The sequence below is a fragment of the Malania oleifera genome, chromosome 12 (genome assembly GCF_029873635.1).
Source record: "Malania oleifera isolate guangnan ecotype guangnan chromosome 12, ASM2987363v1, whole genome shotgun sequence".
Classification (NCBI taxonomy): domain Eukaryota; kingdom Viridiplantae; phylum Streptophyta; class Magnoliopsida; order Santalales; family Ximeniaceae; genus Malania; species Malania oleifera.
The window spans coordinates 34072437-34091080 of NC_080428.1; the positions used below are offsets into that span (position 1 = coordinate 34072437).

The 18644-nt window shown below is 37.9% G+C and overlaps 1 protein-coding gene across 2 annotated transcripts in view; it reads right to left on the bottom strand.

Moving 5' to 3' along the window:
* Window positions 1–11680, bottom strand: part of LOC131144311 (uncharacterized) — a 49833-nt gene extending 38153 nt beyond the window's left edge. Inside the window, exon 1 of one of the 2 annotated variants that reach the window (XR_009133775.1) lies at window positions 11328–11564. The gene's annotated coding sequence lies outside the window, so the exon portion shown is untranslated. Of the gene's footprint in view, window positions 1–11327 lie in introns of both variants that reach the window. The other variant, XM_058092870.1, reaches the window with a different exon arrangement.
* Between the last annotated feature and the right edge of the window lie 6964 nt (window positions 11681–18644).

Consider the following 18644-nt stretch of genomic DNA (forward strand, 5'->3'; position numbering starts at 1 on the left):
CTCCAAGGAATAGTAGATTCGGTTTGATTTCAATTTCGCAACGATTAAAAACCACAATTTTCGGTTTGGTTTTAGATTTGCCCCATAACCAAATCGTAATGAACTGATTTCACCCCTAGTTATGCGTAACACTAGGGGCATCCTTGTTATGTGGAATCTCAATGTTGTGGAGATGTTGGATCAACTCCTACAATCTCGTGTTTGTTCAAAAACCTGGATGACAATTTTTGTTGGACCCTCACCAAGGCCTAGGTGAAGGACCCCATAGGCATCTTTTTTAGCAAACCTCCTAGAAATTAAAAGCTGTTAGGATGCTCCTTGATTTACAAGTGGAGATTTGAACTTGGTGATTTTTCCCCATAAAAAAAGTGGAGGCAAAGCAGACAACAGATGCACGAGAGAGTTTTTGGGCTTCATTAATGCAAATGCCTTGATGCTCTTCCACTCATTAGGGGAACTTTACTTGATCCGACACTAGAGAGCCACCTTTTCCTCAAGGATTAATAGATTCCTTATCTCCACAAATTAGGGCATTCACTACTCCAAAACCACTCGAGAACTCCTTCCCAGGCACACGTCGGATCACATCCCTATTCTTATTGACACTAGAGGAGTCAAATGGGGGACAACCCCTTCCACATTAAGAACATTTGGTCAAAGTACAACGGCTTCAAAGACCTCATTAAGAACTGGTGCTCCTCACTTTAGGTTGAGGGGAATGCTAGCTTTGTGCTAGCATCAAAATTGATGGGGTTGAAAGAAAGGTTCAAGTTGTTGGAATAAGAGCACCTTCGAAAATATTCAAGCAAAAAATGCTATCATTCTAAATGACATCAAAGATCTTGACAAGCAGGAGATGAGTCAAGTGCTCAATATCGAAGGAAGGGCAAAAATGGTTTTGTTGAAGAAGGAATTGTCAAAGATCTTTAGCCTTGAAGAACAGCACTGCAAGCTCTTGAAATCCTCAAGGGGTGTTTTGGGCTTTCGTGTGGGAATGGAAGCCCCATAGAGGATCCATCTGGGAATGAGATATTGTGGTACTCTCAACCTAGAGGTTTGGGTGTGCATCCATCTTGGCCATCGGCTATACAATTGGGCAGTGTCATCTAAGACCTCAGTTGTGTTTGGATAAGGATGAGTACAGCTGGACTAGAATTGTTGTAGTCTTGATGCCGCACGGGCGTGACTCCTTGAAACTTTGGGTAGATCTTAGCAAGGGTAGTTCCTTTTGGCCAGTGAAATCTCCACGTCCATGAGAATTGGTATCAAAGCAAACTCTCAATTTAAAATGAAAATGAGATATATACCATTGGTATCAACTCGATTGTTGGAATTCGATTTGTGACATTGAGTGGGGGAAGAAGCAGGTTATCTTTGAGTAGGTTCTTGTCTCTTGCTCTTCTCTTGTCATGTAACTTGTCATGGGTAATGAGGTGAAAGTTGGCCTTCAGTGAACATCTTATGAACATCAAGTTACTTGATGATGCCCTATATCCCTAAGAAGGAATGAGGATTGATTTATGGGAACTAAGATGACAATACCTTGTGCACTTAAGACGAGTACTGTATCAACACTTTGGGAGTCGTTCTATTGTGGTTGCATTGAAGCTCGGATGGTTATCAGTTGAGACTTTGTCGTGTCCTCGTTCCATAGGCAAAGGTGATACTTTTGGCGGAAGTGGACAATAGAAGGAATTTAGCCAACAGTACTTTTAACGAAATTTGTAACCCCAAAAGGAAGGTAACTTTCTTATATATATGGAGAAAATGATTTGTGAACACCTTGGATGGATTGCCCTCGAGCCACAAGTGCAGCTCTGTCTTAGTCACAGTGGTGATGTTTACCAATTGGGTATGGAATCAAAGGGAAGCACGAATGTTGCTCATTGTACTTTGTTGGAACTTGGAACCCAAAGATGTTCTTATGAGTTTTGATTGGAAAATGATTAGAGTATGCTATTGCGGAATTGACGGGAGCACAATTGCATTGTTGGCCTCGTGGCCTTTATCAATGACCATCCGAGAGGGCATTAAAATGAATTTAGGAAGGCATTTGATCCATGTTGCCAGTGGGCACATGAGCCGTTTTGGCCAAAGGGTTGTTTCGTTTATTGTTGTTGTGCAGTGAGTTTAAGCACAACCGAGCCAGAGGGCCGCCTTTCAAATGAAAGCCTAAATATTCTAGAGGGTTGTTGTATAAGAGTGGTAACCACGACGGATTATGGTTGGGATTGGTTTGTTAGAGGACAAGTGATTGGGAATCTTGAGCCTCAGTTTGCATTGAGCTTGGAATATCTGAGGACATAGTCAATTTTGGTCGTGCAAACACTATCAATGTCAAGATTGGTTCGACTCATTATGAGTTATGATACAAACTTTTATCCCAAATGTCATAGATGTATGAAGATGTAGGGTCGTTTTGGACTCATATTGTTTGCCAAATCCACATTCTATTAATTAGCGTTGAGGTCAAACTTTTCCGAAGTGGAGGAGAATGATGGGGAAAGCGAGTGTTGATCGTGGAGACGTGAACCAACTTGGAGACCTTACATATCATTCAAGAAAAGATACACATTCTAATTTGATTTTGTGATTTGATTTTGATTCAATATTGTGATTTGATGTTGATTTTATTTCTTACTTATTACGGTGTGATTTTGGCAATAAATTCACCAAATAGAAAAGTATGTTGTGGAAATCAAGTATAGGATGCACATCGGAATAAGTAAACTTGCAGCAAATGATGAAATACAAAGTAACAATTTATGCACAACCAGTATAAATGAGAACCAACAACAAACAACACAAGAATGAGGGCAACAGGCACAAGAGTTTCACTATAATGTGAAAGTACACAATACACTTTCTTACAATGATCTCTCTCTCTCTCTCTCTCTCTCTCTCAAAGTATGCCCAGAAGAACATAAATAACAATACTTCGGAGGTTTCCCACCAAATTCCCAACCACCCCAACGTTCCAATTCAAAATTAAAATTCTTTCTTGCAGCCCAGATGCACTCGTCGACGAGAACAAGACACTCGTCGACGAGAGAGAGAAGGCCGCTCGTCGACTAGTACGGCCACTAGTCGACAAGTCTTTGTATTTCTGATTTCCTGCTCTCGATATCTTAGGAACTCCACATTTTCAGGCCTCTCGGTATCTACTCGTCAATGAGTCAGGCACACTCGTCGACGAGCCACTGCTGCTCCCTTCAAGAATTTAACCCATATGTTTTTCATCCTTTGTTTATTAGCCCTGAGTATAAGAGCCACACATACAAATACAACAATCTCCACCTTGGCGATTATACGCCCCTTAGGAGAACCCAAAAAACATATCTAACCGCTCCACCTTGAACTTGAAACGCTCGGTTGGATTTGTCTCCCTTCTATCACTTGGAGACATGGACTAAGTTCAAGCAATGCTTGAACTTTTCACTAGTGACCGGCTTTATCAAAATATCCGCTACGTTTTCAGACATGTGAACCTTCTCTAATACAAGCTCACCTGAAGTAATCAACTCCCGAACTCTATGAACCTCACATCAATATGCTTGGTTCTAGCATAGTATACTTGATTCTTCGCTAAGCAAATAGCACTCTAACTATCACAACGCAGCACAACCCCATCTTACTGTAATCCCAGCTCTTTGACCAAACCGATAAGCCATAACGCTTTTTTGGCAGCTTCGGCAACTGCCATATACTCAACTTCAGTTGTGGACAATGCCACCAGAGATTGAACCATGGATCTCCAAGATATAGGTCCTCCTACAAGGGTAAAAACATAACCCATTATAAACCTTCTATCATCCATATCTCATGCATAATCAACATCAACGAACCCAATAACTGAAGGACTACACTATTGCCTGCTGAACATGATGCCATAATCCGATGTACCCCATAAGTATCTAAAGATCCACTTGACGGCTTCCCAATGCTGTCTACTTGGATTAGAAAGAAACTTACTCACCACACTCACAGCATGTGCCAAGTCTGGTCTCGTACACACCATGGCATACATTAAACTCCCCACGATGCTAGCATAAGGGACCTTTGACATGTCCGGGATATCCCCATTCGTACTTGGGCAATTTGCAATAGACAACTTAAAAGGACTCGCTAAAGGTGTACACACTAGTTTTGCATCAACCATGCAAAACCTCTCCAACACTTTCTGCACATAACCACCCTGAGATAATCATAACCTCCCTACAGTACTGTCCCGGTGAATCTCCATCCCAAGTATTTTCTTGGCTAAACCAAAATCTTTCATGTCAAACTCTTTATGCAAAAATTCCTTTAACTGATTCACCTCAATTAAATTCTTTGCAGCTATCAACATGTCATCAACGTACAATAACAAGAAAATAGGAGAACCATCTTCAAACTTGTTCAAATACACGCAGCAGCCATACTCACACCTTTTGTAGCCAATCTTAATCATATAGGAATCAAATCTTTTATACCATAGCCTTGGAGACTGTTTCAACTTATAAAGAGATTTCTTCAACTTGCAAACTAAATTTTCTTTCCCTGGTTCATAGAATCCCTCCGGTTGTACCATATAAATCTGTTCCTCCAAGTCATCATAAAGAAACGCCGTCTTCACATCCATTTGTTCCAAATGAAGATCATAATGGGCTACCAACCCCAACACTATCCTGATAGAGGTGCGTCAGACCACAGGTGAAAAGATCTCATCATAGTCTATTCCCTTCTTCTGTGAGTACCCTTTTGCCACTAACCGTGCCTTGAATTTTTCTCCTTTCTTTTCTAAAATTGCTTTCTTCTTCCTATATACCCACTGGCAACCTATCAGTCTCTTCCCATCTAGAAGCTCCACCAAATCCCAAGTTTGACTTTTATGTAGTGATTTCATCTCCTCATTCATTGCACCCATCCATATACCTTTCTCTTGGTCGTGCGCTGCCTCATGAAACGTAGTTGAATCATTGCAACTCGTAAGAAAAACATAAGACACCAACTCTTTAAACCCATACCTTGGAAGTGGTCCGATAGTGCGTCTGGATCTCCGTATAGGAAGATTGTCAATTTGTTGGTTTCCCGAGCTAGAACTCCCTACAACCAAAGGACCATGACCATTGTCGTTCTTTCCAACTCCACCTACACAACGTGTTCATCTCTGCCCCAGTTTTCTGGCTCCTATTTCTGTTCATCACAATCTTGAGTACGCTTCACCATAGCATTCTCATCAAAGACTACTTCTCTACTAATCACCACCTTGTTTGCCACTGGATCCCATAGCTTGTACCCCTTCATACCCTTCTGATATCCCAAAAAGATGCAACGCTGAGATTTTGGATCAAGCTTCGATCTCTCCTCACTAGACATGTGAACATAGGCTGGACACCTGAATACCTTTAATTCGAAATAGTCTACTGCATTTTCCGTCCATATCTCTTTTGCCACTTTACCCTATAGTGATGCCCTTGGCGATCGATTTATCAGAAAGCAAGTCATACTAACAGCTTTGACCCAGAAATTTTTCGGTAGCCCTACATTAAATCTGAGACATTGAGTTCTTTCAGCCAGAGTTCGGTTCATCATTTCAGCCACACCATTTTGCTAAGGTGTCCGGCAAATGGTAAAGTGTCTCTTAATATCCTAAGGTGCACAAAACTCCATAAACTGAGAATCAACGTACTCAGTCCAATTGTCTAATCCTAGACATTTGATTCTCCTCCCCATCTGGTTTTCCACTTCAGCTTTCCACAACTTGACTTGGCAAACATATTAGACTTTTGCCGCATGAAGTATACCCGACTTTTCATGAGTAATCGTCAACAAAACTCACATAATACACATGTCCACCCCTTTTTATCACATTTATAACATCGAATATCCTTTTTCTTCTTGGATTGAGGATAGGATTTCTGACTCGATCCATGTTTGGATTTTCCTTTGCCACGCTCATGGTTACCTTTCACCACTAGCTCTTCTCCTTCATCACATATTTTCAGCTTTGATGAAAATTTAGTAAGGCACTTGTCACCTCTTCTAGATTAAGAGACTTTTTTCCACATGTAAGAGTGGTAACTAAATTTTCATAAGAATGAGTCGCCGGCAAGGAGTTTAGTAACATCAAAGTTGTATCATCTTCATCAAACTTAACATCAACGCGCATCAAATCACTTATGATTTGATTAAAAGCATTAATATATTGATTTAAGTTCAATCTTTCAACCATCTTAAGCCAATAAAGACGCTGCTTAAGAAAGAGTTTATTAGAGAGTGATTTGGACATGTACGGCTTTCTAACTTTCGCCATACAGCCGCTGGAGAATCCTCCTCCATCACATGATAGATAACTTCATCGCCAAACACAATCGCATTGTAGAAAAGGCCTTTGCCTGCAATTCTCCCGATGTTGCCTAATCCATACGATCCGTTTGAACACCATGCAGAGCCTTCACCATCCGTTTAACTCTCCTCTACCACAAATTGAAATTCTCAATTCCATCGAATTTGACGACATCAAATCTTATAGAAGTACCCGACACCATGACAACAACGCTTTGATACCAATTTGTAGTGGAAATCAAGTATAGGATGCACAGCGAAATAAATAAATTTGCAGCGAATGATGAAATACAAAGTAACAATTTATGCACCAATATAAATGAGAACCAACAACAAACAACACAAGAATGAGGGCAATAGGCACAAGAGTTTCACTATAATGTGAAAGTACACAATACACTTTCTTAAAATGATTTCTCTCTCTCAAAATATGCCCAGAAGAACATAAATAACAATACTTCGGAGGTCTCCCTCCAAATTCCCAACCACCCCCATGTTCCAATTCAAAATTCAAATTCTTTCTCGCAGCCCAGATGCACTCGTCGACGAGAGAGAGAAGGCCACTCGTTGACTAGCACAGCCACTCATCGACAAGTTTTGTGTTTCTGATTTCCTACTCTCTGTATCTCAGGAACTCTAAATTTTCAGGCCTCTCGATATCTACTCGTCGACGAGTCAGGCACAGTTGTCAACAAGTCACTGCTGCTCCCTTCAAGAATTCAACCCATTAATTTTTCATCCTTTGTTTATGAGCCGTAAGTATAAGAACCGCAGATACAAATACAACAAAGTTTGTATTTTAGAATTTAAGAAACCAATTTTTTATGTTTAATCAGTTGTAAGTTTGTGGAGGCAGGCTGATTATTGAAATAAACTTTGGTTTAAGCTTTAGCGTTGGTCCCTAGAATGTGTGTTTCTTAAGTCTCATCATGTGGCATGACAATAGACAAAAGAACTTTTTTTTTTTGGGGGGTGGGGGGGTTAGAAAAATAATTCATTAATAAAGACAGGAGAATGTAAAAAAGATCCTGATCACATGATGGTTGAGCATGCAAGAGGCTGCTTCCAAAGAGGAAATCCAAACTAGCAGGCAATCATAGTTGAGATGTCATGTATGATTACTGCGACCAATGCAGGTGCTTTGGCAATGGGAACAAGACAAAGCATGCATGGTGAACACAAATGGTGATTTTAAAAAAAAAAATTAGAAGGTGGAGGAAAATTTCCTCACAAACTTGTTCATCAACAATTGGAGATAGGGGTGGTTCACAAGAGAGGAAAGTGTAAGCAATTGATTTATATGGTGGGGGAATCAAGATTGAATGGAAGCCTAAGATGAGAGAAGTTTTTCAAGCTTAAGTTGAAGGGTGTGGCACTTCAATGGTGGAAGAGATAAAAAACAGCATGCCTAATGATATGCACATGGGGCCATGGAAGCACATTAAGCTAAGTTATGGAAGCAACTTTAACTAGCTAATTACACGATGGACTTGTACAAGAAATTTCATAACTTAAAGCAACGACACTTGTCCTTGGAAGCATATAAATCTAGGTTGATTTATATGAGAGTAATGAGCAACTAACAGCTTGTTAGTCGTTACCTCACAAGCTTGAATCAATCCATTAGGGATGAGATGGGAATGTCCATTTATTTAACCTAGAAGATGCTTGAGAACATGCCTTAGTGGCAGATAGAGGATGTGACACTATGGAGCAAGGGGACCATCTGCTAGGTGCTCTCAGACTGCAGGGTAGAAAAGTCACAACTGTTGCTCAGGGCTCTCAGAGGCTAGAAACAGGCCCTAACAGAATCAAGGAGTTGTTACAGAATTACAAATGTTGGCGCAGCTAATTGAGCTTGTTGGGAAGCTAACAGGAGTGTGAAAGTGAAAGAAACTTAAGGATTTGGGCCTCAAAAGAGAACTGGTGCAACTCATCTTAGTGGGTTTCGGAGTGGACGTTCCATTTGTGGAGGGGGCACATCTTACGTCCACAACGAACAAAGTACCTTCAAAAAATAGGGTGAAGAAAACAAGCGATAAGAGCCAACATATGACAAATACCATGAAAAAAAGGAACATATTGACATTGGTCTAGTGCAAGGAGGATGATTGGTGGTTAGGTCCATAATGACGACACCCAAAGTTGAAGAGGAGGATAATTGTAGCTAGTGCAATATTTTTTTGACACAGTGATAAAGTTTGGAACTAATTCTAGATGGGAACTGAGAACATTACTCAAAGGAGGTTGTAGGCAAGCTATGATTGCAAATAGAGAAGCACCCTCATCCTTGTGCACGCGGTACGACTTTTTATGATAAATTGGAAATGAGGTTTGGCATGATCAGTTCCCATGGATGCATGTCACGTTCTATTAGGAAAATCATGGTTGAATGATAAAGACACAGTCCATTACGCTAAAGGCAACACTCACTTTGTTCAAAAGTATGGCAAAAAATTGACTTCACAATCACTTAGAGAAGAGGCCACTGTACCTCTACATCTAACATGGTAAATGGCTTCATTACTAATCAACAGTTTAGTGTTGAATATCAAGAATTGGGTGTTACTTATACATTAGGAGATAGGGCTATCAATTAGGACGAAAATGTTTACATTGGTGACTATCAAAGGAGTTGAGAGCTGGTTGGTGCTGAATAACTATGGGGCTTGCCACCAATGAGGAGCACTCAGCATGCTATTGCCTGGCACTCACCAAATTTGCTTGCTTATAGAGTTCTTCCTTCACATATGGCACCAAGTTGGATCATCCAACAATGTCTAGGCCAAGGGAGTTAGATTAGGTTCAAGATCACTCTAACCTTTCAATGAACTAAATTGGCTGAATGGCATAGCCATCCAACTAGGCCTACGTTATAGGCCAAGTTTTCTCAAATTATGCTTTGCCTAAAGTATAGTTGCAATAAGAACAACTTTTAAAAACCCCTAGCCTAGAGTCATGGGGTGAACACTTCACACCGTGTGAAGGATTGTGTAGCACTAGTTATGATGTAAGCTTAACTAGTCAGCCAGAATTCACTGCAAATACACCACATGAATATATTCATGAGCAACAAATGCGAGTATGCAGCATGCAGTAAACAAAAGAGTCATGTGGCAAATAGCAAAGCAATCTAATTCATAGTATCACACGTCATAGGCGATGCATATAGGCTAAACATGATTACAATAGCTAGTGAGTTGTCAAACAATTGATGAACATTCATTGATGTAGGATGAGAAGCAAGTACATGGCGAGATCATTTTGACCCAATTTGAAGGCTAAATTTCAAAGAATGGGATCCATAGGTTGTTGGGTTCAAGAACCAAATGTGCTTAGTTAACTCATCTTATTACAGCTTCGTAGGCAATGGATGTTTAGCAAAGGATGAAAGTATGCTAAACACCATTACAATATTGAGTTGTAAAGTGATTGATGAACATTCATTGATGTAGGATGAGAAGCAGGTTTTGGATGGATCATTTTGGCCCAATTTGAAGGTTAATTTCAAATAATAGGGCCAATGGGTTGTTGGGTTCTAAAGCCAAATGTCCTTAGTTAATTAGTGGTTTATTGTGTGTGTTTAGTTCGCTCATAGTAGGATTATGTGCTTCTAGAGACTTGTTTGTAATACTTGTGTATTTTAAGAGGGGGTTGTTTATAATCTCATGTATTTTCACGGATATATGTGTAATTTCTTATGCTAAGGCTTTCTCATAAATAGTGTGTGAAAGCCACGTGGGAAGTGGTTATTGTTTGCTTCAAATTGAGAATTAACCTATGGTCTCCTCCGCCCCCTCCCCCAACCTCCACCAAGCGTATCTTCTCCTTCCTTCTTCTTCTAGTTCCCTTCTCTCTTCAATTTCTTCTAATTTCTCCGAGGCACTTCTTGCACCAAAATGCTGCATTTTGCTGCGCCTCCAATTTTGTCAACAAAACCCCCCAAAATAAAATTTTGAGGAGAAGTTGAGAGACTAAGAGTAAAAAGGTTCTTTAAATTTCTTGATGAGCCATGCCCATTTCCCACCATCAACCATGACCCTAAGGTTTTTTTTTCTTGTTGGACCAATACCTTATAATATGGATATAGTTCATGATTGTATAAGACTATAAGTGTAGTTTGTAAAATGTGTAATTGATAATTTTGCATGAATGGTGCTTATATTTCATTTTCAATCAAAATTACCACAATATTTGTCATCTAAAAGGCAAAACATGACACAAAATATTTATTTTATAATATCCTCATGTTTTCGAAATTGTGGTTAGTATCGTGCCATATTTGTGTCTCATGTTGGTATCAGAGAAATGTCTCCTCTTACTTTGGTGATGCTTGGGCGGCGCCTCAAATGTGGGAGATCCCTTGCTCGTGAGACATTGGGGTTTTGGCTCAAATAGAAAGGGCTGCATTTTATGGAGTGGTGTAATATTTACAATTCTTATGGACAGTTTGGATTTAGAGGAATGCTAAAACTTTTAGGTTCGCACAACTTGTTTTGTTTATTATCAAATATAATGGTGGTCTTGGCCACTTTTTGGGCCTGTTAATTTGGTTTGTTTCAGGGTCATGAATGTCCAACCTTCAAAGGGATTGGAAGGCGGCTCCATTATAACTTTTTTGGGTGCTGCTCCTTGTTCCTAGAGGATACCCCGTCCTCCTCCTACTATACAGTGTTTCAGTTCTTGATAAATTTTTCTCTTCTCTAAAAAATTACAATTCTCTATTAAAAAAAAAGAACTCAATTTCAACCGAGGGAGCATTTGAGCTAGTAAAATCAAATAGTTCGACCATCGAAAGGCACAAAAGCCAATCCTAAATTCCTAGCCGCGATATTAATCAAAGATAGGCATTAGCAAACAGCTACATCATACCGAACTTCAAGCAAGCAGCCACGAAATTGAAAGTGAAAAACAACAGCGATGCAACTAGGTTCAGCACAGTTCATATTCAATTTGAAACAACAAAGATGATAAATCCTAAACTCTAACAACGGCAGTACCTCTCGAACGTCAGAGGGTTCGACACTCCAAGGACCATAAGCTCCCTGATAAACCACCCGACCGAAAGAGTTCTGAGAGCTTTCTCCGACAGCCTGACACTTCACCGATCCAACACGAACCCTAACCCTAGATGATGATAATGATAACGATAACGAAGATAGTGAAAATGGCGAAGCGGACGAAACCCTTGCAGCGGGAAGCCCATGGCATCTAGTTTCCGTGGGGTGAGGATATCATTGAAGCACATGTCCAAAGCCTCTACAGAATTTTATTTTATTTTTAAAGGGGAATTTGAAGCGGCAATTAATATTTTTAAAAATTTTTTCAACTTATTTTGTGGAAATTAAAAATTAGGGATATGCTATTGGGGCTAATGATGAAAAAAAAAAGTGATAATGATGAACTGATGAAACAAGAACATGCTTGTGATGAAGCTCATAGTTTATGGTGTAATAATTTTGCAGTGCAGTATCAATTATTTTAATTACTTTTCCTTTATAAAATATTAATACGATATAAATTATAAATTTAATGTTATTATTTTATTTATTTTTTATAATATAGCAGTGTAAATTATGCATAAATTACTAACAGTAATTGGATTCCTTGCAGAAGGATTGCCAAAAATAAATAGTTTAATAATTAACTACAATTCTATTGACTGAAAATACTATTCTAATTAATTTAATAATTTTATTTTAGACATAGGAGCATGCAAATTAAAGTAATTTGTTTTGCATGACTTGGAAAATTCTAAAAAAACGTCAGGAGTAAATATAGATTAAGATGAAAATATTGAGTAGGATCATCTTTTTTGTGAAAATTACTCTTTGACATAGGAGCGTGAGCATCAACGTAAAGGTATAATTATGGGAATGAAATTTACTCCTAAAAAATTTTGTGTGAAAACATAAATTTATAAATTCTATTTGAATTTGGAAAATACAACTATAAACATACTGCCTGACTTTAGCATTTAAAGAATGAACTTGGATTTATAAGAAATTCTTTTTCGTATTTTAACAAAACCAAATGTATTGGATTAAAGTTACTCATGAACATATGAATTTCAAAATCAAAATCTCTCACATTCAAGCAATTCTTATCGATAGACAATCCCCATCAGAATCTTGATAAATCATTATTCTCATATGATCCAAACATGGAAATGTTTTTTGAAACTAACATGGTTCTAGAAGAGGGCTTATCCACAAATTCATACCCAAATTTCATTTTTCAAAACATAGTTCAATAGATAGAAATATAAACTGCAAAAAAGGCATGTTGAGCATGTAGTAACTAATTTTCTTATGACAAAAAATTTGTATGGATGGACTTCTCTTATCAACCATCTCTTTCGCACATGCACACATCCATGCATATACATTTAATTTGATATCTCAATTGATCATATCTTTTACTTTTAAAATTTCTAATGATTTTCGCCATTAAAAATTCAAACTAAATTTCAAATTCATATAATTCAAATGTGCATGTCAAAAATAAATTTTTGTTCATAATTTACTAACATGACCTAAAAGATTAAGCAATTAGGTATTGACCTCAACCATGTAGGTGAACTAATCATCTTTTGCTTGTTTTTCTAATATAGGGCAAAATGACAAACAAATTTTCTTAAACAATGTTCCCTTAGGTTATAATTTCAACCACTTGAAAGCCATTGTTGATTATTCAATGTTGTACAACTAATGAGGAACAATTATTCAAAAGCTATTAGAGCATACTCATCTCCAAGATTAACATTTATAAAATTCACTGCTTCTCATTTGCAAGATCTACATCTTTGGAACCGCATGCATGCTCACACACTCAACCCTAACTTTTGACACCTCTTGCTAGCATTGATGAGTAGGGGGTGTTCATGGTTCAATTACTCGAATCAAACATTCAGAAATCGAATTAAACCGAAAATTTTAGTTCGATGTTATTGTGAAACGAAATTGATATGAACTTTTTAGTTAACTGATAGTCCGATTTATCAACAGTTCGATTCAATTATCCATTTCAAACCAATTTTTAAATCATTATATATATTTTTTCAAATAAAAATTAGATACTTTACTTAGATTTTGATTTAGCATGTGCATTTATGTTTTATTATTATAAATTAATCACCAAAAAAATATTTAGTGCATACTATTTTGTAACTTTAAGATATATTATATAAATTATTATACAGTAATGTATAATATAACTTATATATTGTAAATATCGGTTCAATTCGGGTAACTATCGATTCGTGAAAATAAAAACTGGAATCGAATCGAAATCGAAAACCACAAAAAAAAAAAAAAGAACAAAATCCGAAGTAAATAAATATATTAACTAAATTTTCGATCCAATTCGGATTGGATCAATTTTAAAATATTTTTTAATGACCCTATTAACGAGTCTTCGAGAGTTGACCTAATACATATAGGCAATGAAGAAACAATTGGAGCCAAAAGATCAAGGTCATTAGATATTAGGTTCAACTGCATCAAGAGATGTACTTGCAAATGAGCTAAATACATAATGTTTGGTTTGACTCTTTTCATCTTTGTTTTGTTGTAGAGGATACACATGGGATGTGACAGCCAAGAGCATATTAAGTTAGAACAATTGTTCTTTATTATTTGAATGTAGAGAATGTTGGGTATGTAGTTCAATAACTATTTTCTCATAACAAAAAATTTGTATGTGTTAGCTTTGGAGCAACCCCAAGAGGGGGGTGTGAATTGGGTATTTAAAGATTTCTCCCATAGGTTCAACTAGTTCAGCAACAGTATATTCATAACCTAGGGTCAGTCTACGCAATCAATAAATAAGCATATTGTAACGTCCCTCAATAAAAATATAACATAATACATCAAATGGTCAACCCGAACCCGTGGGTAACGGGGACCTCTGTCAAACATAGCGGAAAACCTAACAGCAGTAAAATAAAATCACAATCATCCAACCATAAAGCATAATACCAAAGCTTTCTATTAACATTATAAACTGTACTTCTATACATCCTTATATACATCAAAACATCTCTAGGGTCACACGCAAAATAATACTGACCTTATTACAAAATCTTACCCTCCTCATAGTATAATCTCACAAGCTCAACGGCGACCTTGACCCGCCAGTTTGTCAAAGGCTCTTGAAAAATTAATTAAGTTTAGGGGTGAGACACTTCTCAGTAAGGGAAAATAAACTAAATACAGCTGTGTGGCAACATGAACATTTAATGCATTTTACACATACAGTACATTTCATAAATCGAAAAAACGTTCATCATATCTTACTGAATAATCATACATTTTTCATATTTGTTAATAACTCATAACGTACATAAAACATCTGCTATAACTGTAATACTAAAAATATACCCAAGATGAATAGCTAGCTAATGTCATGTATTACCCCCCATGACAGGTTGTACAGCCCGAAGGTGGGACCCGACAATGGCTGGCCGACTACTGCCGAATCAAATATGTTTGTAAGTACGATGAGCCCGCCACACCCTGGTTCGGACTGCTAGATGGACATCCACACTCTACTGAAAGCCATATCGACTATCCATCTCTCATCCCCTCGAGGGATGGTTAGCACTAATCTGACATAGATATCTGATCTACAATATAGCTACGGTACCGAGCCCTAAACTGAACTGAACTAACATCCTGGTTGTAATAACATATAATACATGAACATACATAACATCATCATGGCCTTGTACCGAAAACATAGATACGGCCTCGTGCCGAAATCATACATATGACCTCGTGCCAAAATCATAGTAAATACGGCCTCGCGCCGATAATATAAGTATGGCCTCGCGCCAAAATATAAATACGGCCTCGTGCCGATAACATACATGTGACCTCGCACCAAAATCGTTTCAAGTATATACATTCTGAAAATACATCGTTCATCATATAATCGTCAGAACCATCACAATATATAACTCATCGTTTCATAATACCTGAAAACATACTTCGTTCGTAAAACCTTTCAAATCATAATACATTTCACATAAAATAACATTCATGCCACACATGTGTTCTTACAAATCATACTTCATATTCTAAAGTCGTGCTTTTGTATTTTCTCATACATACATATACATTTTAATTATCATAACAGTATCTTCTCAATCATACATTCCATTCGTAATAAACAGTTATAATATAAGCTTTTCTAAAAATAAACTTACTCATAATTAATCATAATTTAATGGAAATTAACTGTTTTAGTTTATTCCCTTACCTGACTACTGAGAAAGCCCCTAAAATTTCATAGTCTGACCCCCGTAAGATTTCTTACTCAATACCCTAAAACTGAAAATTCCCAGTATTAAACATCAATATTTTCATGCGTACATAAATTCCTATAACTATCACAAAGCCTAATTTGGCTTAAAAAGCCTTACCTCAACTCAAGGATGATTTCCAACTACGTTTTTCAAACGATCCGCTTCGGCAAACTCGTAGAGAACTTCACCAGGAGCGTCGTGGTAGCCTCAAATCTTCTATCCGGCGGTTGGACGGGCCAAAATCGAAGAGAAAGATTGAAAGGACTGAAGGGGAGAGAGAGGAAAGAGAGAGAGAGAGAGAGAGAGAGAGAGAGAGAGAGGAGCGTGAAAAGTGAATAAAAATCGGATTTTCACATATATATATATAGCAGAATTCGTCGACGAGCCCGACCTTCGTCAACGAGTCCTTCACAAATTTCATCGACGAAATCCACTCCTCGTCGACGAAATTCAGTCAGCTCAAAAACCCTTCTCGGTATTTCTTCGTCGACGAAGCCCTGTGTTCGTCGATGAAATTCTTTAAGCCTTCATCGATGAAACCCTATGTTCGTCGACGAATTCAGGCAATCTCTTAAAAATAATTTTATTCCCCAAATGCATTGTCGTCAATGAACGCGGAGCATTTGTAGATGAAGCCTACGACCTCCTTCTGTTTCTGTTTCTATTTCCCTCTCTCTTTATTATTTAAATTTCATTTAAAAATTTGGGTCGTTACACATACACGTGCAGTAAAGGTAAAGAGTAGAAATGTAAAGAACACGCACAATATGTTATCGAGGTTCGGTCAACTGTGCCTACGTCCCTGCCTTGGCCACACCAGCACAAGGATTACCACTATAATGCTCACTTAAACGGGGTGGAGCGACACCTATACAAACCAGGTCAATTCAAGGGGCTGACCTCAACCGACACGCCTTAACAAGATGGCGCACCTAGGTTTCCTAACTGGGTTAAAACTAATCCGGGACTATTCCAAATGGCTAGTCTCCCTCTTCAGGCTCGCGCAATGCTTGGAGAAATCAAGAATAAGGACTATATGAGTGTTTGGAAGTATTATTTGGCTAATATAGGGTTTTGAAAGTTGAGAGAATTTTTCCCTTAATCAAGTTTGCTAATCCTTACTAATTATAACAAATGAATGAGTATAAATAGGTAAGGAGGAATTTTTGACCGTTGGGGACCCAATGGGAATAATTAAAAAAGTTTTAAACAGGTTTACAAAAATTAACCCCATTTAAAAAGTTAACTACAGTAAAAAATAAGGGGCAACCTGAGAGCACCAGTCGACCAGGATGGATTTAGTCGACCGGAGTTGATATGGTTCGATCGACAGGATGGGTATGTCCGAGGCGATTTTTCAAAATTAGCGTGGTTCGGTCGACCGGGAATATTTGAACTGGATAGTTCGGTCGACCATAGCGTTGGGACATCTCCCAAGGACCCTCGGTCGACCAGAGTGTTGGAGTACATTTTGGGCACGGTTGACGAGGTAGTCAAAAAGTTGACTCCTAGGAGGTTCGGTCGACCGGGTTTATTTGAACTAAATGAATTTTGTCGAGTTGGCTGTGGTCAACTGGTTGACCCAAACCGGGTTCAGTTGACCGGGGTAGAATGAACTGCCTAGGTCGGTCGACCGAAGGTGCACAAAATGTGCATTTCGGTCCTAATTCATTTCACATTCACCCTATTCAAGTGCCTAACACAAACAAGTGCAAAGATGGGTGTCCTAGGGTTATTTTTGGGTCCTTTTGAAGACACCGAAAAAACCCGGTGTCAGTCAACCAAAGTTCGACCGAAGGTGATCCCTAAGGTCTTTCTAAGGTATGTGTAAGTACCTAAAGTTGAACTAGGGTCTGTTATGAGCATATCTACCTACCATGAAGGATGCAAATTATTACAAGCCACAGGGTCTAAAGTCCATAATAAAATTCAATCCCATAATGAAAAAATTGAATAATAATTACAACGACAACACATATTTCTTCATTCATCGGCACGAACACCGCACACCATCAAGGGTATTTCTTTCAATCCGAATACACGTGCACAGTGAACCTGCATGCAATCCTTAGTACAACCATTAGTACCAAGAGTATTTGTCATAATCAAAACTAGGTGTGACCTATCAAGTCAACAGTATGGATGGACTTCTCATATCAAATATCTCTTTCACATGGGCACACATCCATACATATACATTTAATTTGATATCTCAACTGGTCACATCGTTTACTTTTAAAATTTATAATGATTTTCACCATTAAAAATTCAAACTAAAATTCAAATTCATGTAATTCAAACACACACGTCAAAAACAAATTTGTATTCATAATTTGCAGAAGTTCATTTTTTAAATATTTATATTGAGTACTAACATGACCTAAAAGTAATTGAGCTCAATCATGTAGGTGAACTACTCATATTTCGTTGTTTTTTCTAATATAGGATAAAATGACAAACAAATTTTCTTAAAAGTTGCTCCCTTAGCTTAAAATTTCAACTACTTGGAAGTCATTATTGATTAATCAATGTCGTACAACTAATCAGTAACCATTACCCAACCTAAAATCTATGGGAACCTACTTTGTCTACAAGATTAACATTTATAAAATCCAATACTTCTCTTTTACAAGATCTACATCTTTGGAATCACAAGCATGCTCAAACACTTAACCCTAACTCGAGCTTAGGCTTTTGATACCTCTTGCTAGCATTGATGAGTAGGGGTATTCATGCTTCAATTACTCGAATCAAAGATTCAAAAATTGATTTAAACCAAAAAGTTCAATTTGATGTTTTTGTGAAACTAAATTGATTTGAATTCTTCAGTTAACTAATAGTGCGACTAATCGAGTGGCGTCATATTGCAAGTGGGGGGGGGGGGGGGGGCGGGAGAATTAAATTAGGGGGGAATTGTGTAAGAACTTGAACTGTGGTATGTGGATTTAATATTTGAAAGAAAGGTAAAGTGGGAGTTTGGGCAAGCTTCGTCGACGAAGCTAGAGTTCGT